Raw genomic sequence first — 23,776 nt, 5'->3', positions numbered from 1 at the left:
ATCCACCTCCATTATCCCATCAGCCCTGCTCCACCATCTCTATTGCTCCATTTAACCCCCTGGGGTTTCTGTTTGCTCTGACTCTACCCCGTTGCTGCTTTCCCGAAGACTGCTGTCTGGGCCTCCTTGCATCTCTGAGTGTGGATGAGCAGGAAGATTTAATGTGGCTGGTTTGGTATTTGTCTCTGCAAAGCAAACCCTTCCCCTGCTGGGAAACTCATCATCACCAAGCATCAAGCTCAAGCTGAGCTCCACTTAGCTGTTTGCAAATGGCGGTGGGGAGCAGGGGCATGTAGGTGTGTGAGTGAGAAGCTTGAAGCCCAGAGAGGGGGCCTGGGGAGGAGGGGGGAGCTTATGAGAACCCACAAAGGTAGGGCAACTTCGGGGAGGCAGCTGAGGTGTGTATAGGCGTGTGAGGATGGCTGGCTCATAGTGGGCAATGCACCAAGGGTACAGGTCTGCCCTGTCCAAATCACATCCCTAAATTCATCCTCTTCTTTTTATTATTTGTTTGTTTTCAGCTGTGCCAGGTCTTCGTTGCTGTGCGTGGGCTTTTCACGGCAGTGGCTTCTCTTGTTGCAGAGCACGGGCTCTAGAACACAGGCTCAGTAATCGTGGCCCACAGGCTTAGTTACCTGCAGCCCGTGGGATTGTCCCAGACCAGGGATCAAACCCGTGTCCTCTGCATTGGCAGATGGATTCTTTACCGCTGGACCACCAAAGCCCTACCACCTTTGAATCACAAGCAGACACATTGGTCATCACAGACTTTGGTCATCACAGTTTCTGTCCTATATCCAGGCAGCTTCGGGGAGTGGATCCATTATCTCACCAGGTGTGAGTCCCAGGGAATTCACCTAATCCCTGTGGGGCTCACTCAACTCATCTTGAAAATGGGAACCTGTGAAGTTGCCCTTGGGATGTACTGTGATCGCTCACAGACACACCCAGTGAGGGGTTCACCCATCACTGCACCCGTGCCCAGCATGCTCTTCTCTCTGTAACGTGTACCCAGACTCCCTGCTTTGACTCATACAACAGTGAGGCTCACCCATCACAACTGGCCCATGACTGCCAAGGCGGCCATCCAGGAGGTCAAAATGGCATGAGGCGGGTCGTGGCCACAATAGCACTTCAGGTCCTCATCCATGCCCGCATCTCCTCCAGCCTCACGCCGCCCCTCCTTGTTCCTTCCTGATGCCAATATTCTCTGAATTGCAGGCGGGGTAATTTATTCTGTGGTCTGAGTGTCTCTTGCTCACCCCCTGCTGCTATATCTTGTCTTAGTCCCCCTCCCCTCCACCCCACGAACATAGAGACAAGATACCCACAGATGAAATGAAAAGGATAGAGGGGAAAAAAAAAAAAGAGAGAACAGAAGGGAACACAATCCCGCCACCATCTCAGCCTCCCTAATTGAATGACTCTCCTACCTGACTCTCCCGTCGGTTCCCATGTTCCTTCATTCCCTCTGATAGCCCTTAAAATCGTTCCCCCCCCATCTCATCAAATCCCTCCCCTTTCCTCCCTGCCTGTTCTCTAAGCTGCAGATTACTTTTTCATAAAATTCAATTTCCAGCCATTCTCATTACTTACTCACTTAATGTGGCTGTGGGGGGAGCGGAGGGGGGTGGGGAGGTGGTGTTCCGTGCAGCACTTATCCAGCCTGGTTACCCAGGCCCCTCGCTGAGGTGTATTAGAGTCTGATACGAGCAGATAATGGACTTTTGTCCCACGGAGGGAGCCGGCACTGGCGTCTTCGGAGATTGCAGCATCGCCTCGGAGGGTGGTAAGGCTCACAATTGTCTCCAGTGACTCTTCTCCTGCTGGGAGGAGTCCACTGGGGGAGCCATTTGTTCAACAAATATTTGCTGAGAGCCTTTTATAGACAAGGCACACTCTTTGGTGTTGGAAGTGTAGCCATAACAAGAGAGGTCCCTTACCTGGACCTGGTGATCAGAGAAGAATTGGGGAGGAAATTGGATACAGATGAAAAATCTGAATAGGAATTAACAAGCTCAAAGGGGAAAATCTATATCTTAGCTTGGCTTCCTCTCAGAACAGAGCCTGAAACAAGGTCCTGTGAGCAGGTATTATGTCTGGGAGATAATCTCAGGGAACTAGAGCAAGGGAGTAGGGGGTATGAGGCGGGCAGAGAGAGAAAACCAATCAAGAGGAGATTATTGACCTAGTTATTTCTACAGAAAACTCAGGGCTGTCTGATAACCATGCAGAATGAACCTCAGAACTATCCTTTTGAAGGAAGGAGACTCCTGTCCCCGTTGTTTGAGGCTGGTCCCCAGAGGGATTCATTTTGCTGCACTTCCCTTGCTGCACATGTGTGAGTTGAGCACACCTCTGGCTTCAGGGAAAGCCCTGAGTCAGAAAAGCAGAGAGACGCCCCTGTGTGTGCTTGAGATAGGATGCTGGCGACAGGCTCAGACTCAGTCACCGGAGCTGCCCTGAAATCAGGTCAGCGCAGGGAGCGAGGCAGGGGCACAGAACGTGTCCGCTGCAGCCCACCCCTTGCGGTGCTCAGACCTGCTTGTTTTGTGTTTAGTTGCTCAGCCGTATCCGACTGTTTGCGACCCCATGGACTATCTATCGCCCGGCAGGCTCCTCTGTCCATGGGGATTCTCCAAGTAGGAACACTGGAGTGGGCTGCTCCGCCCTCCTCCAGGGGATCTCCCCCGACTCCAGGGATCGAGCCCAGGTCTCCCGCATTGCAGGCGGGTTCTTTACCATCTGAGCCACCAGGGAAGCCCAGAGACCATTTGTACCTAGTCGCTCAGTCCTGTCCAACTCTTTGCGACCCGGTGGACTGTAGCCCACCAGCTCCTCTGTCCATGGGGATCCTCCGGGCAAGAATCCTGGAGTGGTTTAAGTAAAATTATTCAGGCAGGACAGTTAGCGGGTCAAGGGATGATACCAACTGCCACAACAGGTCCTGAGGCTACAACCGATATTCATAAATCATATCCTTTACCACTGATCCGCTTTTCCTTCACCTTCAGTCAGTCCTTCTGCTGGCCTGGGTCAGTTGCTTTCTCCTCGAGAAGGGTGCCCTTGCTTTGCTTACCTTCCTTAGGTGGGGCTGCTGCAGCTGCCCGTTCGGTAGCACCATCAGGCATGGGAACCTCATGCCTGTCCCAGTGAATCCCTGAGCTCCAGACTGAGTCCTCCTTGCCCTCGCTGAGCAGAGGTGACCCCTGCTCTTTGTGAAAATCACGGTCATTACCCCCACCCTCTCTTTGCTTGCTATTCCACTGACATGAAGTTCCCAACGTGAGCAGGCTCGCTCACACTGTCACCCAGAGTGGAGTCCTGCAGTATCTGCTGGTAGAACCAGTACCTTTCCTGCACTAAAGCCTAGAGATGTGGCAACAGAAAGCACACATTCTCCATGAACATCACTAGAAATGATGATTCTTGCTGTTGTCGTTTAGTCACTAAGTCATATCTGACTCTTGTGTGACCCCGTGAACTGTAGCCCGCCAGGCTCCTCGGTACACGGAATTTCCCAGGCAAGAATACTGGAGTGGATAGCCATTTCCTTCTTGAGGGGATCTTCTCAACCTGAGGATAGAACTCTCATCTCCTGCATGGCAGGCAGATTCTTTCCCACTGAGCCACCACGGAAGCTCAGAAACGATGGTGAGTGGACCCGAGTCTACTTCCACCCCTTGTTTTCCAGACACGTGTATCCTAGCTTTGGGAAACACAGCACCGTACATTAGCTGCTGATTCAATACATATACCATGTCCTGGAGGGCAATACCGCAACCCTATAAAGTGTCTTTCACAAACTGGCACCTTCCCTAAACCTTTAGTAGACTATTCCAGTGTTTAGTCAGACCAGCTGCTTCCAAACGGTTTTCTATATAGTAGGACAAGTGCGTTACCTGTCTCATAACCATGCTGACCCTTGACTAGGAAATGAGTCTCCTGGTCTGAGAGGCTGTATCTGTGGGATCCCAAGCTGATGAATCGGGCATACTTTAACCCCTCAAACTGCAATCCTAACAGAAGTATTGAAAATAGGAACAATAAACCAAATGAGGAGGCCAAACAGATGAACTGACCAGGGATACAGAGGAGACCACAACCCTGCACATTTTTTTCTTTTTTATTAGTATTTATTTTTATTGGAGGATAATTGCTCTACAATGTTGTGTTAGGTTCTGCTGCACCACATGAATCAGCTGTAAGTATATATATAGTCCCTCCTTTCTGAGCTTCCCCCTGACCACCTGCCTCATCCCACCCCCTCTAGGGCATGTTTTAGATCTTTGCATGTCTACTTGCTCAGTGGTGTCTGACTCTGTGATCCCAGGGACTGTAGCCCACCAGGCTCCTCTGTCCACAGAATTCTCCAGGCAAGAATACTGGAGTGGGTTGCCATTCCCTTTTCCAGGGGATCTTCCCTACCCAGGGATCAAACCTGAGTCTCCTGTATTACAGGCTAATTCTTTACCATCTGAGCCACCAGGGAAGCCCCTTAGATCTTTGAGAGTGGCACTAATCTCTGCAATTCCACCTGCCTAGCTTTTGGCTTTCTGTCTTGGTTATGGGGTGGGGTAGGGGGGAGTTCCAGAAAGATTCCATCTGGCTCTCTTACCATAAAATCTCTTACTCCATAGTGAGGGCACCAATGTGAGTGTTCTGCCAATATCTGAGGACATCCATCCCCATAAAGCACACAAGGTAGAGAAACGTCTGCGAGAAGAGTCTATGAGCCAGTTAGAGGCACTGTAAAGTGAACAGAGTCAGGACTCCATTTGTCAGCTGGCTTTCACATGCCCCCAGTCTAAACTGGGGAACTTTGAAGGTGTTATAGGTTCCCTGACATCAGTGATAGTTCAGACCTTGCATCCAATAGCCCTCAAAAGGTCTAGCTATTCCTCTTTCTTTGGTGAATGGTCATGGGTCCCTTTAGGAAAAGATTAAGGAAATATTTATTGTTTATGCTGTGGAGGCAATGCAAGTTCTCCCTCAAGAGGACTTGGTCTTTCCATAAGTTATGGGCTCTGGGTTTAAGAACTAGCTGAGAACTGGAAAGTGGGTGAGAAATCATGATTTTCTATTGCAGTGACTGATATCAGCCATCAGTTTCTTTCTTTTTTTTTTTTTTAATTTCTCCCCTTCGTACAAGTCATAGAATCCCCTACTTGGCCACTATCTACCTCGTCCCTATCTACACAGTGCCCAGCACAGTGTATTGTCAATCACCACAGTTCCCTGAGTTTTGAGGCACCCTAGTGGCCACTCTCATCTTGCTTCTGTCTTTGATAATTATGTCCACACGCAGACCTCAGCTAGTCCAGAACCTTCTTGTCCCCACTGACACAAGGAAACTCAGTTCCATGGCTACACCCACTACTCTTAGCTCCAGCCTTCAGAGGACAGCCACCTGCTCAGTGATGCTGGAAACCCCCTCACTCATACATTCCTGATGGATTTAATGGTGAGCATCCTCGGACTTCCCTGGTGATTCAGTGGTTAAGACTCCATGCTTCCTCTGCAGGACGCACAAGCTCAATTTCTGGTTGGGAAGCAAAGATCCTGGGCAAAAAAAATTTTTTTTAATTATTGTTTTTAAAACGGTGTGTCCTGTTGGCCTTCCCAGGGCGCACAGATTTAGGTGGTGGGTTTCTTGGTTCCCTGTAATAAATCCATTCTAACACAGCCACGTCTCTGAGTCTCCTGACCCCATCCTCAGTGCTCTGCCAAGGCCATGCTGACGTCCTCAAGGGGCCTTTGCAGCAGCACGCTAGGACTGGCTCCAGGAGGCCTCGCCGGAACATTAAATGCTGAGTCACGGGAGAGTGTCCCCTTGTCAATAAATCTGTTTCCAGCGTATACTCCACCCACTCCAAGTCTTAACCCAAATTCCACTCCACACAGATTTCCCAGTTTCTACTCTTGCGTATCAGCTAGATCCTCCCGCAAGTCTTTGAGTGAATAAGCTATCTCCTCCCATCAGAGGAGTTCTGTGTCTTCCCTTGAGCTAGGCTAAGATCCAACTTCCGTTATTGATCTGGGTGAAGGCGGAGGGCAGATCTTGAGGTTGGGCAAGCTCACCTTCCAAGCAGTTTCCTTCAGGCAAAAGGAGATGCTGATCCACTCCGACAAGGGGGAGGGCACTGCGGCCCTCAGTCAGCAAGGTTCAGGGCAGCTGGGGGTTCAGCGTCCTCAGGTGCGTCACTGAATATCTTTATCTCATCCTCAGGCTCCCACTCCTCGTTCAGACCTGACTTGAGCCTGGGAGACCTGAGGAGACTGCACATTGAGTCTCCTTTGCAGTCCTGCTCCCTTGTCATTAACTCCCAGGCCTGGGTTCTGGCATCGTCTGCCCTCTAACTGTGCCTCGCCCAGTCCACTAGTGAGAGTCTCGGGAACCGAGATCCTTCAGTACATCAGAGGTTATTACACTCACACTAGCCACTTGCAGTGGTAAGCGATGTTCCAGAATCTCACATGAAAGATGTATGCTCTAGGCCGCTTCTAGTATCAACTGTCAGGCTTGGGATTCCCCTCAAAGCAGAACTTGAGACAAGGTATTAGGTACAGGTAGTTTACTTGACGCCGGCCCCGGCGGCGCAGACGCGACGCGAGAGACGCCGGCCCCGGCGGCGCAGACGCGACGCGAGAGACGCCGGCCCCGGCGGCGCAGACGCGACGCGAGAGACGCCGGCCCCGGCGGCGCAGACGCGACGCGAGAGACGCCGGCCCCGGCGGCGCAGACGCGACGCGAGAGACGCCGGCCCCGGCGGCGCAGACGCGACGCGAGAGACGCCGGCCCCGGCGGCGCAGACGCGACGCGAGAGACGCCGGCCCCGGCGGCGCAGACGCGACGCGAGAGACGCCGGCCCCGGCGGCGCAGACGCGACGCGAGAGACGCCGGCCCCGGCGGCGCAGACGCGACGCGAGAGACGCCGGCCCCGCAAAGAGGTGCGGCCGTGAGGAGCTACCCCACGCCTGAGGCCAGGGCCGGCGGCGGAGAGGAGCTACCCCACGTCCAACAGGCGGTGGCTGCGCGGGCGCAGGAGGGCCGAGAGGAGCTACTCCGCGTTCAAGGTCAGGAGGGGCGGCCTCGAGGAGATACCCCTCACCCAAGGTAAGGTACAGCGGCTGCACTTTGCTGGAGCGGCTGTGAAGAGATTTTCCACGACCGAGGTAAGAGAAACCCAAATAAGACGGTAGGTATTGCTAGGGGGCACCAGAGGGCGGACAGACTGATATCATAATCACAGAAAACTAGCCAATCTGATCACATGGACCACAGCCGAATGTGGTCCACTGGAGAAGGGAATGGCAAACCACTTCAGTATACTTGCCTTGAGAACCCCATGAACAGTAACAAAGGGCAAAATGATAGGATACTGAATGAGGAATTCCCCAGGTCAGTAGGTGCCCAGTATGCTACTGGAGCTCAGTGGAGAAATAACTATAGAAGGAATAAAGGGATGGAGCAAAAGCAAAACCAGTACCCAGTTGTGGATGTGACCAGTGATAGAAGCAAGGTCCGGTGCTGTAAAGAGCAGTATTGCATAGGAACCTGGAATGTTAGGTCCATGAATCAAGGCAAATTGGAAGTGGTCAAACAGGAGATGGCAAGAGTGAACGTTGACATTCTAGGAATCAGTGAATTAAAATGGACTGGAATGGGTGAATTTAACTCAGACGACCATTATATCTACTACTGTGGGCAGGAATCCCTTAGAAGAAATGGAGTAGCCATCATGGTCAACAAAAGAGTCCGAAATGCAGTACTTGGATGCAATCTTAAAAATGACAGGATGATTTCTGTTCGTTTCCAAGGCAAACCATTCAATATTACAGTAATCCAGGCCTATGCCCCAACGAGTAATGCTGAAGAAGCCGAAGTTAATCGGTTCTATGAAGACCTACAAGACCTTTTAGAACTAACACCCAAAAAAGATGTCCTTTTCATTATAGGGGACTGGAATGCAAAAGTAGGAAGTCAAGAAACACCTGGAGAAACTGGCAAATTTGGCCTTGGAGCACGGAATGAAGCAGGGCAAAGGCTAATAGAGTTTTGTCAAGAGAATGCACTGGTCATAGCAAACACCCTCTTCCAACAACACAAGAGAAGACTCTACACATGGACATCACCAGATGGTCAACACCGAAATCAGATTGATTATATTCTTTGCAACCAAAGATGGAGAAGCTGTATACAGTTAGCGAAAACAAGACCAGGAGCTGACTGTGGCTCAGATCATGAACTCCTTATTGCAAAGTTCAGACTTAAATTGAAGAAAGTAGGGAAAACCACTAGACCATTCAGATATGACCTCAATCAAATCCCTTATGATTATACAGTGGAAGTGAGAAATAGATTTAAGGGACTAGATCTGATTGATAGAGTGCCTGATGAACTCTGGACGGAGGTTCGTGACATTGTACAGGAGACAGGGACCAAGACCATCCCCATGGAAAAGAAATGCAAAAGAGCGAAATGGCTGTCTGAGGAGGCCTTACAAATAGCTGTGAAAAGAAGAGAGGTGAAAAGCAAAGGAGAAAAGGAAAGATATAAGCATCTGAATGCAGAGTTCCAAAGAATAGCAAGGAGAGATAAGAAAGCCTTCCTCAGTGATCAATGCAAAGAAATAGAGGAAAACAACAGAATAGGAAAAACAAGAGAGCTCTTCAAGAAAATTAGAGATTCCAAGGGAACATTTCATGCAAAGATGGGCTCGATAAAGGACAGAAATGGTATGGACCTAACAGAAGCAGAAGATATTAAAAAGAGGTGGCAGGAATACACAGAAGAACTGTACAAAAAAGATCTTCACGACCAAGATAGTCACGATAACGTGATCACTGACCTAGAGCCAGACATCTTGGAATGTGAAGTCAAGTGGGCCTTAGAAAGCATCACTATGAACAAAGCTAGTGGAGGTGATGGAATTCCAGTTGAGCTATTTCAAGTCTTGAAAGATGATGCTGTGAAAGTGCTGCACTCAATATGCCAGCAGATTTGGAAAACTCAGCAGTGGCCACAGGACTGGAAGAGGTCAGTCTTCATTCCAATCCCAAAGAAAGGCAATGCCAAAGAATGCTCAAACTACCGCACAATTGCACTCATCTCACACGCTAGTAAAGTCATGCTCAAAATTCTCCAAGCCAGGCTTCAGCAGTATATAAACCGTGAACTCCCAGATGTTCAAGCAGGTTTTAGAAAAGGCAGAGGCACCAGAGATCAAATTGCCAACATCCGCTGGATCATGGAGAAAGCAAGAGAGTTTCAGAAAAACATCTATTTCTGCTTTATTGACTATGCCAAAGCCTTTGACTGTGTGGATCACAATAAACTGTGGAACATTCTGAAAGAGATGGGAATCCCAGACCACCTGACCTGCCTCTTGAGAAACCTGTATGCAGGTCAAGAAGCAACTGTTAGAACTGGACATGGAACAACAGACTGGTTCCAAATAGGAAAAGGTGTACGTCAAGGTTGTATATTGTCACCTTGCTTATTTAACTTATATGCAGAGTACATCATGAGGAACGCTGGACTGGAAGAAGCACAAGCTGGAATCAAGATTGCCAGGAGAAATATCAATAACCTCAGATATGCAGATGACACTACCCTTATGGCAGAAAGTGAAGAGGAACTCAAAAGCCTCTTGATGAAAGTGAAAGAGGAGAGTGAAAAGGTTGGCTTGAAGCTCAACATTCATAAAACAAAGATCATGGCATCTGGTCCCATCACTTCATGGGAAATAGATGGAAAAACAGTGGAAACAGTGTCAGACTTTATTTTTTTGGGCTCCAAAATCACTGCAGATGCTGATTGCAGCCATGAAATTAAAAGACGCTTGCTCCTTGGAAGGAAAGTTATGACCAACCTTGATAGTATATTAAAAAGCAGAGACATTACTTTGCCAACCAAGGTCCGTCTAGTCAAGGCAATGGTTTTTCCCGTGGTCATGTATGGATGTGAGAGTTGGACTGTGAAGAAGGCTGACCGCCGAAGAATCGATGCTTTTGAACTGTGGTGTTGGAGAAGACTCTTGAGAGTCCCTTATACTGCAAGGAGATCCAACCAGTCCATTCTGGAGGAGATCAATCCTGGATGTTCATTGGAGGGACTGATGCTAAAGCTGAAACTGCAATACTTTGGCCACCTCATGAGACGAGTTGACTCACTGGAAAAGACTCTGATGCTGGGAAAGGTTGGGGGCGGGAGGAGAAGGGGACGACGGAGAATGAGATGACTGGATGGCATCACCGACTCTGTGGACATGAGTTTGAGTGAACTCCGGGAGTTGGTGATGGACAGGGAGGCCTGGCGTGCTGTGATTCATGGGGTCGCGGAGAGTCGGACACGACTGAGCGACTGAACTGAACTGAACTGAACTGAGTTTACTTGTGGGCAGGGGAGGGGCTTCCCCAGTGGCTTAGCGGTAAAGTATCCGCCTGCAACGTGGGATACACAGGTTCAATCCCTGGGTCAGGAAGATCCTCTGGTGGAAGGCACAGCAACCCACTCCAGTCTTCTTTCCAGGAAAATCCCATGGAAAGAGGAGCCTGGAGGACTACTGTCCATGGGGTAGCAAAGAGTCAGAGACGATTGAGTGACTGAGCACGCACGCAGTTTACTCGGGAGATGACCCCTAGAAACCAGAGTAAGGAGTAGGGACAGTGAGACAAGAAGAAAAAAGGGAAAACAACAAAGGTACTTGTTTGAGCTAGTTTCAATGTAAACAATTGAGGTTCCATCCCGCTGGGCCCCTCCCATGGTATATAGGACCAGGAGGAATACACTCTAGAATTGTTTCTCTAGGCTTGAGGTGGGGACTGAGTTCACTGACTCCTAGCCCCTACTAGTGCCCCCACTGATGTAAACTGCCTCCCTCTCCATTCCAGACTGTGCCTGTGTGCAGGCTCAGTGATTTCTTTGGGTTCAGAGAGAGGCCAGTATCAGAAAAACAGGAAGGGAGTGTGCTCATGTTTGAGATGGGGGATAAAGGGATACATGGAAGAGTCCGACTTCCCTGGTGTCTCAGACGGTAAAGCGTCTGCCTATAATGCCGGAGACCTGGTTTCGATCCCTGGGTCAGGAAGATCCTCTGGAGAAGGAAGTGGCAACCCACTCCAGTATTCTTGCCTGGGAAATCCCATGAAGAGAGGAGCCTGGCAGGCTACAGTCCATCGAGTAGGACACGACTGAGCGACTTCACTTCACTGGAACAGTCCACGACAGCTACACTGAAACCAGCTGGGCTGAAGGGGTATGACATAAAATAATAATAATAAGCATCTGCAACAAATAATGTTTCTGACAGCATGTGAAAAAGCCTGACAGAGAGAAAGATGTTTAGAACACCAAGGGTTAGAGCGGGAAGGACTTGAGACAGAAGGGATAATCTCTGATTCAGGAAGACTCTCACAGGCTGTGTTAAGATTTTGAATTTCATCCTGAGAGAATGTGGACACCATGTAAGGGTTTTAAGCAGGGGAATGAAATGATGCTGAATTCATTGTAGAGCTCTGTGGTAAAACCACTAATTGTCCCCAATACCACCACTCACCTTCCTCAGTGCCTCTGGTTTGTCAACAGGCATATGACTGGGGCCCAAGTCATCTGGTTGTGGCCTGCATCTGGGTGTGGCCATGTAACTCAGTTTTGGCCAATGGGATATGAGTGGAAATGGTAGGCATACTGTCTAGGAAGTGTCCTTAAAGGGAATGTCCTCCTCCTTGCTGGCTGAATTGCAGATGTAATAGCTGGAGCTGTGGCAGCCATTTTGGTCCGTGAGGTGGCACCATGAAATCAGCAGAGTACTGAAATAAAAAGGAGCTTCAGTACCTGATAATGCCATGGAGCAAAGCCACCATGATCTAGTCCTGGACTGCTCACCTGAAGACTTTTCCATATGATTTTGAGTCTCTCTTACTCACACTGGAAATTCTAACTGACATAGGGCTGTAGAGTGAATGCAGACACATCATTTAGAAAGTTATTGCAAGAATCCAGGCAAAGGATGGCTTGGCCTGGAGTGGTACAGTAGAAATGGAGAAAAGTGAATGAATTGGAGATATTTTTGAGGTTGAATCTATGGCTTGGTGCTTGTGGGAGCATAGATGGGGTAAGAGAAAAGGAGAACTCTAGGTGATGCCCAGGTTACAGGCTTGAGCAAAGAGGTGGTGGTGGGGCCTAGATTGGGAGTGGAGATTAGGTGAACAGATACTCATTGGTCCTAAGTGGGGACTGAGATACCTGGTACCAGGTCCCCAAAGGTACCTGTTCCCATGAAGGAGATCTTGAACCAGTTTCCAAAACAAGCTCAAGACTCACCTATTCAGTAAACCTTCTCAGATCATCCCTGTATTCCCACTCTCAGGACCATTCAACTTGTCCCTTGCATTTGACATACCCAAAATCCCAGGGACGGGGGAGCCTGGTGGGCTTCCGTCTATGGGGTCACACAGAGTCGGACATGACTGAAGTGACTTAGCAGCAGCAGCAGTAGAAGCAGCAACATCAATTCTCAGTGTTTCATATGCTGCTCAGAGAATCTCATTGAGCATCAAGTCTATGTTCTGTGTAGGATGAAGAAATGGTTTGGTTGGAAGCAGAGTTAACTCAGGTAAAGTGCCAGACAACAGGGATAGAAATAAAACTGAAGTTTCCACTCTCATGTGACTGACAGGAAAGATGCTAGATTAGTAAAGTGAATACTCTCAGTTTCAAAGAATCCATCAGTGTTCGTGTGTTCTGGGTACATGATTTCCCCCAAAGAAAGTGCTTGTCCCTGCATGAAAGGTTAGAGAAATCGTCACAGATAAGGGGGCACTGGGGTCAGGTTGTTACATTAAGATAAAGGCAGACATTCCTGGCAAAGATATTTGTTGTACAAAGACTTCTGAGAGTGAATCAGTTTCATGATTTCAGAGAATTGTTAAGCAGTTGAATATTCCTAGAATGTAAATTTTTCATGGTTTTTGGAAGAAGGAGGGATTGAGAACTCAAAATGCAGTTCAAGACTTCCCTGGTGGTCCAGTGGTTAAGAATCCACATGCCAACGCAGGGGACACGGGTTCGATCCCTGGTCCAGGAAGATTCCACATGCTGTGGGGTGACAAAACCCACGAGCCTCATCTACTGAGCTTTGGTGTCCTAGAGCCCACGCTCTGCAACAAAAGTCACCACAATGAGAAGCCCGAGCATCGCAACTAGAGAGTAGCCCCCACTCACAGGAACTAGAGAAGGCCTTCAAGCAGCAAGGAAGACCCAGCACAGCCAAAAATAAATAAATATTTTTTTTAAAGTGCAGTCAGGACCCATGTCAAAGGGAACTCTATGAGCTATACTATGTGGTCTGGATGGTAGTTATGGCAACAGAGGGGATGGAGATAAAGAATCTTAGGCAGGAGAGTGCTGAGATACATAGCCAAGCAGTCATCATAATTACAATAATTGCTAACATTCATTGAGAGCTTCCAATGTGTCAAGATGGGTGCTAGACATCTTACCTAGACTACCTCATGTACTCAACACCCAGTACGGTGAGGATCATTCGCATCCCCATTTTTACAGATGAGGAAACTGAGGTCCAGGCAGATTATGGAACGAGCCCAAGGTTACACAGCTAATAAGTGGTAGAGATAGAATTCCAACCAGAGAGGTCTTCCTCCAGAGCCCATGACCTTAACCAAGATGCTAAGGCTAGCATATTAAAAAGCAGAGACATTACTTAGCCAACAAAGGTCCGTCTAGTCAAGGCTATGGTTTTTCCCGTGGTCATATATGGATGTGAGAGCTGGACTGTGAAGAAGGCTGATCGCTGAAGAATTGATGCTTTTGAACTGTGGTGTTGGAGAAGACTCTTGAGAGTCCCTTGTACTGCAAGGAGATCCAACCAGTCCATTCTAAGGGAGATCGATCCTGGGTGTTCATTGGAAGGACTGATACTAAAGCTGAAACTGCAATACTTTGGCCACCTCATGTGACGAGTTGACTCACTGGAAAAGACTCTAATGCTGGGAAAGGTTGGGGGCAGGAGGAGAAGGGGACGACCGAGAATGAGATGGCTGGATGGCATCACCGACTCTGTGGACATGAGTTTGAGTGAACTCCGGGAGTTGGTGATGGACAGGGAGGCCTGGCATGCTGTGATTCATGGGGTCGCGGAGAGTCGGACACGACTGAGCAACTGAACTGAACTGAACTGAACTGAAGGCTAACGCTAACATTCCCTCTATTGCTTGTGTAATGAGATACTTTTCTTTGCAACTGTGTTCTAAGGCATTTCACGTAGAGCAGTGGGGAGAAGGGAGAGGTGGATGTTTGTACAAAAGGAGTTTTCAATAAATATCTCTGACCAAGGGAGAAATTGAGACATAAATATGGAATTCTAGAATGCTAAAATCAAATGCACTTTAGAGATAACTAGTCTAATTCTCTCACATTCACAGGGATGAAACTGAGGCTCAGAGCAGGGGGTCACACCAACAGTTAGTAGCAGGATCTGACACTGATATTTTTCCTACACTATCAGGGGAAGTTAGCAGTGCCCCTGTAGTCTGCCTGCAATGCAGGAGAGCCGGGTTTGATTCCTGGGTTGGGAAGATCCCCTGGAGAAAGAAATGGCAAACCTCTCCAGTATTCTTGCCTGGAGAATCCCACTGACAGAGGAGCCTGGTGGATTACCATCCACAGGGTCTCAAAGAATCGGATACAACTGAACAACTAACACTTCTACTTTCCCGTAGTCTATTGCCTATCACTCTGCACAGCACTATCTTTTTGGAGATACTGGCAAATTACACTCACTCCCTGGAAGTAAAAGAACAGCTTTGTTCTTTTTCTTTTTAAATAGCAGAAGTCCCAGAAATAAAGCCAGAATCAGCCCTGAGAGACTTGATGTACATACTGAGACATCTGGGGCCAGCAGGGAGTCAGTTGAAGGAAAAACAAAACTCTCCCCAAAGCCATGACAGGGAGGACTTGAACCACAAAAGAAGAAAAGTTTGGTGGGTCAAAAAAAGAGCTCCAGCCAAGTCCCTATATGCCACAGTGGGAGCAGGTAAGCCTACCCTGGGCTCACTACCAACCTCCATGGTCAAGGTCAAAGTCAAGCAGACAGGTGCCCAGGGCTACCAATAGCAAACAGTCAGAACTCTGCGCCCAGCCAAGCCTTCGGTCCATCACACACACACACACACACACACACACACACACACACACACACACACACACACACACACCCCATCCCAGGATGCCACACACACACACACACACACACACACACACACACACCATCCCAGGATGCCTGGTATCTTTCTAGTGCTTCCACAAGGAAGTTAAGATGCAAGACATTTCGAATGATGCAAAGGCCAGAAAGTGCACAAAAGTTTGTAGGTTCTTTCTCCTTCGCTGACATGTCATGGTTATATTTGTTATATCTGTGCTCTATGCTCAGCCTACAAGGGGAGCTCATGGAATGGTACAGAGGAAAGAGCACTGGACTGACAGCCAGAAGGTTCTGGTCCTCTGAGCATCTGCTGTGTGAACATTGGGGTTCTTATTTACCCCTTCTGAGCCTCAGATTGTTGATACGAAAGAAACTTGAAGGTTCTTTTGAGTTCTAGGATCTTACTAAATATGATGAGTGAGTCTCCTACCCTCCCCCTTCCAACAGACACCTATTGCTCCCTGCTCTGGCTGCTCCTCTCACCAAGACTGCCCTCCCAGTTCCCCTCCATCAGTCCAAATCAGAGCCCAACTTTCTTCAAGAATCTTCTAATTAATCCCACGACAATACACTCCTTACTATGGAGCCCCTTAGCAAGTCTGTGCTATTTCTCAAATAAGTTGTATTACAATTCTTCATGCATGAGGGAATTAGCTCTCCAACTGGACGGTGAGGTCCTCCAGGGCAAGGAGTCCCAACTCCAAATCCTTTCCCCCAAGGGTACTTGATAAATGTCAGCTCGCCATTCCTCAACCACCTTCAGTTGACTGCGGGCCAGTGCCATTCATTCACTCAGCATGCATGTACTGAACACCTACTCTGTGCTGGACACTGTGCTGGGTACTGGAGATACAACAGTGGAATCGGCACAGTCTCCCCCACCCTCCTCCAGCAAAGCCGGTCCATTCCTCTTGCCTTCTCTTTTTGACTTACCCTTTGGCCACCTGATGTGAAAAGCCAACGTATTGGAAAAGATTCTGAGGCTGGGAAAGATTGAGGGCAGGAGGAGAGGGTGGCAATAGAGGATGAGATGATCGGATGGCATCACTGACTCCACAGACCTGAGTCTGAGCAAGCTCCAGAAGATAGTGAAGGACAGGGAAGCCTGGCGTGCTGCAGTCCATGGGGTCACAAAGAGTCAGACACAGCTTAGCGGCTGAATAACAACAATGCTAAACCCTTTGCTGGCATTTCCTCCTCTCCATTCCTTGCCATTTTTATAACTCCTAGAGAATGGAGAAGAGAAAGAAAAGAAGGAAGAGTGAGAAGAGAAAGCCTATCAGGAAAAAGGATTACCAGAAAACATAAACCCAGCCCAACTGTCAAGGGCTTTGAAAAACTCTGCCAAATTCCATCCTCTTGGTTGGGATCTAGAAACCTGCTGCCCAGTGAGCAGGCCAGGGTAGGGTCATCTAGTGAAAGACAAAGTCAGGCCACCTCTCATTCATCCCAGAGATTCTCCCCTGCCAGGCACCACTCACTTTCCTTCCTGATTCATCCATTAGCCCCACAGGCTGCCTCTTGCTTCACTCAAGTGACACAGCTGAGTCAGAACGCCCAGCTGAATAGCTGGATGAGCCAGTGAGTACCAGACACACCAACCTGCCATCCCTGGTATTTACCCTAATTGGATCCAGAACAAAACTCACTTTCCTAGCTTGTCCTCTAATGCATGCTGCGGATGAGTGCTCCTAGTGATTACACCCCAGCACCTGCTATGCCAGAGCACAGGATGCCTGTGGGCAGTGTCCAAAGGCCCAGCACCCCTCTTGCTGGCATCCCCGCCCACTCCCTTCCTGGCCCTGCATCCAGAATACGCACTCTGGAGCCAGAAGAATGAAGGCTCAGCCTCCAGGGGACAGAAGGGGGTCCCCCCCAAAGCACTGGGCATCCCTTTTGTGGAGCATTTACTTCCTCTGACTTGTCCCCATGTCCTTGGGCTCTCAGAGGAGAAGATATTATGGTGGGATGTACATACCCAATAGCTCTTGGCTGCTGGAGCAGAGCATACCATCAGCAACCCCTGCCAACCAACAACTTCCTCTCCCCTGACTCCCAGCCAGCCCTCCCCCACAGCACCAACACACAGTGATGAGGGTGCTAGATCTAAGTCCTTCCCTGTCGGATTAGGAGGTCCTTATGGGGAAGAACTTAACCACAGAACCATGAGCTCCCAAAGGACAGAGGCCACTCTTGTCTTCAGATTGGGGCCTCTGTGAGTGGGGGCCTTTTATCCCTCTCTAGATTGGGGCACCTCCCCCACAAGACTTTACCCCCTCTATCAGACTGGGGATATGTCAAGGAAAGGTCTGTTCTCCCTGATAGACTGAAGGCTCCTCCAGGGCAGGGCCCACTAGATCCAGTTTCTGTAACCCCCACTGTGTGCCAGATGCTTTCCGAAACAAAGACTGAGATCTGGTGTGAGGAGTGGCCAGTCCAAGGGAGGCGGCATGGCGCCCCATCCACAAGGCCAGCAGCTGAGACTGGGGTCACCTCTTCTGCGCAAAACAACCAGCTGAAGGAACTAGGAGGAACTGGGGCTTCCCTGGTGGCTCCGTGGTAAAGAATTCGCCTGCCAGTGCAGGAGACACAGGTTTGATCCCTGGTCCAGGAAGATTGCACGAGCCTCAGAGCAACTAAGCCCAGGTGCCCCAACTACTGAAATCCACGCACCCTAGAGCCCGAACCCCAGCTCGCCACGACTAGAATAAAGCCCAAGCAGCAATGAACATCCAGCACAGCCAAAAATAAAAACATTTTAAAAAGAAAATGGGTTGCCAGTATAAAATGACCTTATTTAGGCAAAAAATAAAGAAAGAAGTGTATGTGTCCAGAACAGGGAGTCAGGGTCTGTCCCTCTCTGCACAGGCTTCAAAGCAGAGCTTCAAAATCAGAATCCCAGCTTTCTAGTGTGCAAGCTATGCCACTAGGGCCAGCCTCAGGACCTCAGTTTCATAAACCATAAACTAGAAATAACAAAGTCCACCTGTAGGGATTTAGTGAGGCTCCTGCAACATGAGAGGCAAAGCCAGAGGATTGGGTGCTGACCACCAGGCTGAGGGAAGAGGGAACTTTTCATTGTAACATGTGCCCATTTCCTAGATTTCAACAATCCCATCACGGACCATTTCCAACTACCAGTGTGGCGTCACTGAGAACAGATCTGGGAAGAAATGTGCTGGCCTGGCTTTCAGGAGTCAGTTTGAGCTGGTTCCTGTGTGTCATCATTTAGAACATGCGAGATGATCAGGAAACTATAATCTGTCGTGTGCTACCTGGTCAGGTTACAGCTACTCCATTTTTTTTTTCCTTTTCATTTTTAATGTCTAAGTGTCACACTTAAGAGGGGCCTGGGCAAGCTGGAGTAGGTTTGTAGGAGGGTGAGCTAAGGATAGTATTGTAGGGGCCAAACCAGCTAGTTCACCAAACCATTTCCCGTCTCCTGATGGACTCACAACCAGACCGTATTTCCCAGTCTCCCTTGCAGTCCGGGGGCAGTCAGGTGACTGAGTTCTGGCCAATGGAGTGTGGGCAAGAGTGATGTGCATCACCCGGACATGACCCACTCACTGGTTAAGGGCGAGAACTTGACGGTCCTATGGGAGGGCAGAACCTAGGATGCCAAGAAAGGGGGATGTGGAAAGCCTTCACTGGACAGTTAGTTACACGAGAAAGAGGTCAACTCCTGTCCTGTGAGGGAAGCCACTGGGATTTGCGCTTGGTGGGTCATAGCAGTTACGACCCACTCCCACCCCTACAAATGGACTCACAACCCACCATGGGGGGACGGCTGCAGAACTGCTGCCCTGGAGAAGAGGGGGTCCAGTGGAGGACATTATACGTTACCCTCAAATCCAGCATTCTTGCCTGGAGAATTTCATGGACAGAGGAGCCTGAGGGGTCAATGGGGTCATAAAAAGTCGGATATGACTGGGCGACTTACACACACACACACTTTATGACTGTTAAGGCTGTCCTGTATGACCCCAGAGAGCAGCTATTGGGAGGAAAGTTACAGGGATGCAGATCCAAGCTCAACATGCAGGAAGGTGTGGGCAGAGGGAGACCTTGCAGGTAGTGACCTGCAATCCCAGGGGCTGTGCAAATAGGCAGGAATGCCATAGAAGCTACTCGAACATCAGCTAGCAGCTTGACATCAGCTTCATACTTTGAGGCTGTCTTCAAGACCTTGGAGTCTGTGATTGTCGATCTATCATTTTCCACTAAGATGCTGCCTTCTCCATCAGTCCTGGATCTTACAAAGGCCCAGGCTTGATTCTTGAACGAGACAGAAAGTCCTCAGGGCAAAATTCTAATTCTCCTTCAGACTCACTCTTGTTCTTCTCAGCCCCAGCTCCCAACAAGGACCTCATGACCAAATGTGGGGACAAGACTCTGAGTTTGTGGAAGACCTAGTTACTAGGGTTTTGGAGGGTTTGGTGGGGGGTTTTGTGTGTGTGTGTGTGTCATTGTTATTGTTGTTTTGGCCCAACCCTGCAGCATGCAGGACCTAAGTTCCCTGACCAGGGATTGAACCCATGCCCCCTGCAGTGGAAGCATGGGTTCTTAACCACTGGACCACTAGGGAAGTCCCAACCTGCTTACTAGGGAAAGCTACCTCCTGAGTGGGAGAGAGGGGTGGGGAATGAATAGACTACGCTGCTCAGGGAGTGCAGACAGGAGGAGGAGACTGACCTGGAAAGCAATTTGAGCTGGAGCAGAGGAGAGCCGGCTGCTCCCAAGCGATCAGCAAAGGCAGAAATTTTCGTCTCTCTCAGCTTCGACCGAGGAGGAAGGCTCAGCAGGGACTTCGGTAGCACAACCTCACGAGAAAGAAGCTCCAGCTCAGCTCTCCAGAGGCTTCTTGACGTGAGAGTCTGGGCTGTGTTCTCCATCAGCTTCCACACGTGTGCATGTGCGTGCATGCACACACACACACACACACACACACACACACACACACCCTTCCAACCTCTGCTCTGGCCTGCTATCTTAACTATTTCCCAAATCTAAACTCCCAAAAGCACCCTGAGATTTCTAGGAGATCTGGAGGCTGGGTCCAGGGGAGCGACTGGGAAACAGAGAGAAAAGGTGTTTTCCTGAAAGAATCATTAAACTGTATGCAATCTTGAGGTCTCCTCTCCTGCCCACGCCCAGCCCACCTCCACCAGGGCCTCCTATCATCTTGGGCACAGCATGAGGGCCAAATTGAATTAGAATAATTAACTTTTGGTCACACTTTTAATTTGGTGCCGGAAATAAGAGAGCTAATGGAGATTAAACAAGGCTCTGATGCTAGAGACCAGCCTGAAAGCTGCACAGAGGGGCCCCGGGCCCTGGTGCGGGGTTTGGGAGGGGTGGGGGTGTACCCAGCCAGAGGGAAGAGACTGAGCAGGAAGGATGCGGGATGGGAACCACAGCCCGTCCCTGCAGGTTGACGCACGTGTCCCCGCTGTGTGCCCGTGTATGCTCACTGCCTGTGAGAAGGCCTGTGCGTCACGCAGGCAAACGCGCGCTCATGTGTGCCTGGACATAGGAGGTTTGCACACACAAGTGGCTCTTTGTACATGTGTGAGCGTGCTTTAAATCCTGGGCAGGCAAAGCTGCCTGACTTTTATGGGATCCTAGCAGTTCTGACCTGAAAGCAGCCTTCCTAGATGCCTTCAGATCCACCAGCTGCTTGAGGCTCTTCCACCTCACTTTCCCCAGGAGAGCACACACCCCATCAACCCATGCCTCCCCCGGTGATAAGGGGCTCACCACCACCACTACCAAAGGCGGCCTGCAGAGCCCTGCCTGTGAGGAAGCACTCCCTTCCTCCAGCATTCACCAGTAGCCCTGGATTTACCTCCAGGGTCACACAGAGCAAGGCCTTTCCCGCTCCCTCAGCATCACCAGAAGGAGTGACTGTTGCCTTCTGAATAATCTCTTCTCTGGGTGAGGTATCTGGTTCTCCCCTAGGGTCTGAAGGAAAGTGAAAGCGAAAGTCGCTCAGTCGTGTCCAACTCCTTGCAACCCCATAGATTTATATAGTCCTTCTCCAGGCCAAAATACTGGAGTGGGTAGCTTTTCCCTTCTCCAGGGGATATTCCCAACCCAGTGATCGAACCGGGATTTCCTGCATTACAGACAGATTATTTACCAACTGAGCTATGAGGGAAGCACCCCTCTAGGGTCTTCCTTCTCAAAATGTGGGGCTTATTTTTCTGATTAAAGAAAATAAGAAGAGCTGTGACAGTGTGTGTGTGTATATATATATATATAGACTGCATTGAGTCTTAGCTGCAGCATGTAGGATCTTCCATTGAGGTGCGTGGACTTTCTATTGTTTAGTTGCTCGGTGGCATGTGGGATCTTAGTTCCCCAACCAGGGATCAAACCTGCATCCCCTACATTACAAAAGTGGATTCTTAACCATTGGACCACCAGGGAAGTCCCAATGACATTTTTTTAAGGGAGAGAAGAACCTCCCTATATCCTCCTATAGGAGTTTACCCAACGTAACACACGCACATGACACCAAGCACTCACTCACACGCCAAGGCTTGAAGGAGATGGGCTGGGGCACACACCCGCCAGAGACCCTTGGGCTCCTCTACTACAGCCACGGTCAGACTTCACAGGGGTCAGAATCATTCAGTGGAGTTTACTAAAATACAATTCCCAAACCCTTGACCAGAGGTTTCGATGCTGCAGGTCTCCAGGGGGTACCCGTCCTCCGCACTTTTAAGAAGCAGCCAGCTGACTCTGCTGCAGCTGCCCAAGAACCATCATCTGAGAACAATTGAAGTCATCCAGCCCTCTCATTTTACAGATGGAGAGACTGAGGCCCAGAGAGAGAGATGCTCAGAGTGAGGTAGAAACTAAGCCAGTACTGGTGCCCTAGCTTCAGCCCCTGGTGCTCCGTCCTACCACCCACCCAGGAGAAATAAACACAGACTGTGCCCCTCCCGTCCTGCTTCCCCCAGGGGAGCCCATCTCCCCACCACAAAGCAGGGACATCCCAGTCTAAGACAGAAGCATCCTTCTTCAAATCTGACATTCCCATCAGTTCCCACAAGTATCCCCTGCCAGGGGGTCAGTAAGAGACAGGCAAGGATGAGCAGCCTCGCATCTGCTAAATGAAGTGGTCCCAGCCGAGGAGCTGAGATTCGTGGAGGACATCACTGCATCAGAGGGAAATTCCCATCAGGCAGTGAGAAACGGATGGGGGGGGGGAGGGTCAAGACCTCACTGAGGATGCCCAGGCTGGGAAGATGAGCCAGACTGGGGGAAGTCAGCCTGGAGCTTCCCACCCAGAGAAGACAGCAGACACGTAGGGCCTGGTAGCAGCCAGAGGTCTCACCTCCCCCAAAATCCAGAGTTACCTTCCAAAGGATCTGGCCACATCCATCTGCCACTGTCCACTCAGGAGCCGGAGGTCTTCTGATCAAACCTGGTCCTACAAACGCAGGGACCCGAGAGGACAAGTGAGGACATAAGATTGCACAGTTTTTCAAGGCAAAGTCCAGTCTCCCAGCCCCTCGCCTGGGTTCTTTCCACTTTGCCACTCTCGTGCTTGCTGTAAAGCAGCCAGCACCAACTGGAACGATCTCAGATGGAGAATGAAGAAACAGAAATAATAAGGATAACCAGATTTTCTCCCAGCAAAAAGAAAGTAAAACCAAAGCACCTGAGACCAAGCCAGAAAAACTGTCTGTCACCAACACTGCACTTCCCCGTTACCTACAACTATTGTCTCCCTCCCCAGGTCCCCGAGACACCCTCGTCTTCTAGGATTAAATGAGAGCAAGCTTACGCCTTCAAAACTCAGAGTGCCCCAGACACCAAACACAGGAGACTCAAAGAGAAGAAAAGGGAATTTGACTTCTTTCAAGCCTGCTCCATGATTTCATTTGGCCTGAGGTCTTCTTTCTCTTGAGCAGGGCGCCGGGGTCACGTTCCATTTCCAAGGCTGCTTTGAAGGTGAGATTCCCCAGAGGAGAAGGAAGGGCATCGCTGGCTGCTTGGAAGTCACTCACTGTCACCATCACTCACCGTCTCCAGCAGCGACGGCCCCACCAGGCCCCAGCGGCCCTCAGCCTCATCGCTCTAGATGAAACTGGCCTGCCAGGCCCCCAGGAGAGCTGGGAGCTCTGGGAACCAACGGGAGAGTGAGAGCAGAGCGAAATGAGCGAAGGGAACTGCCCGATCCTCTTGCCATGGCAGCGGAGAGGCAGCAGGGTTCAGACCCCACCTGAGCAAGTTCCTTCCTTCTCTCCAGCCGCTGGGAAGGGTGTGAGCAGGGAAGGGAAAAGAGGAGTCCTCAGGGCTGCGCCCTGCCTGCGAGAAAGGGCTTGACAAGGAGACAGTCCAGCTGGGAGATGGGTGCTAGGGTTTCTGCCCGAAGCCAGCCCCCTACCCCTCTGTGCTCTTGGGAATAAACACCTCACTTTCTCAGGGGCCCACGTCTCTGGCTTCCTCCCCTGCCCTACTTCTGGAGGCAGAGAAGAGGGATGAGAAGGGAACAAGAGACACTGTACTGTTTTGAGTCCGGGGCAGAGTCCTCC

Source organism: Moschus berezovskii, chromosome 20 (assembly GCF_049115385.1).
Source record: "Moschus berezovskii isolate FMDL1 chromosome 20, NW_MosBer_1.0, whole genome shotgun sequence".
In the NCBI taxonomy this organism is placed as follows: domain Eukaryota; kingdom Metazoa; phylum Chordata; class Mammalia; order Artiodactyla; family Moschidae; genus Moschus; species Moschus berezovskii.
Note: the sequence above shows the minus strand (reverse complement) of the source record.